The sequence below is a fragment of the Perognathus longimembris genome, chromosome 10 (genome assembly GCF_023159225.1).
Source record: "Perognathus longimembris pacificus isolate PPM17 chromosome 10, ASM2315922v1, whole genome shotgun sequence".
Taxonomy (NCBI): Eukaryota; Metazoa; Chordata; class Mammalia; order Rodentia; family Heteromyidae; genus Perognathus; species Perognathus longimembris.
Window position 1 is genome coordinate 9,197,711 of NC_063170.1, and position 2,039 is coordinate 9,199,749.

Sequence of the window (2,039 nt, forward strand, 5' to 3'; positions counted from 1 at the left end):
GAAGGAAGGAAGGAAGGAAGGAAGGAAGGAAGGAAGGAAGGAAGGAAGGAAGGAAGGAAGGAAGGAAGGAAGGAAGGAAGGAAGGAAGGAGAAAGAGAGGAAGAAAGGAGAAAGAGAGGAAGGAAGGAAGAGAGGGAGGGAGGAAAGAAGAGAGGGAGGGAGGAAGAGAAAAGAAACAGTAAGAGCTGGCTCATGCTGTAATCCTAGCTAATCAGGAAGCTGAGACCTGAGCCCAACAAGGAAAATCCCTGAGACTCTTGTTTCCAATAAACCAGCAGAAATGCCAGAAATAGAGCTATAGCTCAAGTGGTAGAGTGCTAGCCTTGAATGAAAACACCAAGGGAGAATGGGAGGCCCTAAGTTCAAGCCCCAGAACCAACACAAAAGAAAAGCCAGCAGCAGGCAGGGGTGGAGGCATGGCTGAAGTAGTAAAGCACTAGCTTAGCAAGCAAACTGAGCAAACATAGAACCCTGAATTCAAATCCTATTAACGACAGCAATAGATAAATAAAATAATCATGCTATGATTTGGATGTGGTTTGTACCCCAAGCTGAGTTCCCAGAGTAGAGGCTGATGGTACTCTACTTATTTTATGTAATTGATAGAACATATAAATGCCAGTATTATTTTCAAGGATATTTTTACTGAAAACATTTTTAGTCTTTTGTCCTCAAGATATATTCCATTACATGTATACAAATAAATTACTATGTTTTCACCATCATTTGAAATAATTTCTCTTTGAGTGCCTCCGACATGACATACAATTGGGTTCACTTATTCCATATACATTTCCTCCTGGTGTTAGGGAAGGATTTTTTCCCCCCAGTAAATTATGTTTTGTAATAATGTAAAAACATTTATACTCTTGCAAAGTCAAATCTGCAGAAAATACATATTCTGAGAAGCCCAGTTTCCAACCCTGTCCATCCCCCTATAAAAATCTAATATTTTAAATTTGTTATTATCATTATTTCACTTGTTAATAGCTAAAATACCACAAATATAAACAAAGCATAAGAATAACACATTTAAACTGCATTTCTATGTGGTAACAAAAGGCTTTCCCTCTTAAACAACAACCACAGGGCAGGGGCTCTTGAGTGAACCACATTGCTCAATTTTTCTTTCATGATCTTTTGCTGGAAGTATTTACGAGCATTTACAAGAAGAGAGCCAGTTTACTCATTTCATATATAAAGAAATAGGAAAAGAGGAAGACATTTTCCCAAGAGCTCAAAACAAATTTGGCTGAGGTTTCTAAGAGCTATTAGGTAGGCCTTTGTTATGGTTTGAGTCTTCAACACTTCCCAAAGGCCTCGTACTAAACGTTGGCCCCCAGCTCATGGTGCTATGAGCATTGGTGTGAACTTTAGGAGATGGGGCCTAATTGGAGGAAGTAGGTCATTGAGCACCTTTGAAGGGTATATAGGGACCCTGGCTCTTTAGCCCACCTCCCTGCTTCCTGGTCACCATGAGGGGACCATGTTCTTCTGCCATGATGCTCTGCCTCACTACGGGCCCAAAGCAACAGGGCCAAGTGAGCATGGGATGAAGCTTCTGAAATCTTGAGCTAAAATTAAGCTTTCTTCCCTTTAAGATGATTTTTTTTTCTTAAGTATTTTGTCACAATGATAGAAAGCTGACTAACACTGCCCTAGCCCATCCAGCAGACAGCACAGGCCAGGCCCACCCTGAAAACACTGATTCTTTACCTCTGAGAATCTGGGGCCCAAACATATATGATTTTGCAAAACTCTCAGGGAACTGTAGGTAGCTCTGGTAGGTTAGCCATACACATATTCAGGCTTCTTTTTGAGAATTTCAAAACAATTTGTTGTGGAAATAAATCTTGCATCCCAGACACAGGACTGCAAGAAATAGGACCTTCATTTCTTTTTTTCTTTTCTTTATACCTTAATCTCTATTCTGACCCCTCCCACTCCAGAGAACAGATGTTAAATCCTGGCCAAATTAGGGGGCGTCCATTTCCACACATATGCACATAAATCCCCAAGAACATCAAGGGGGAGGGGGA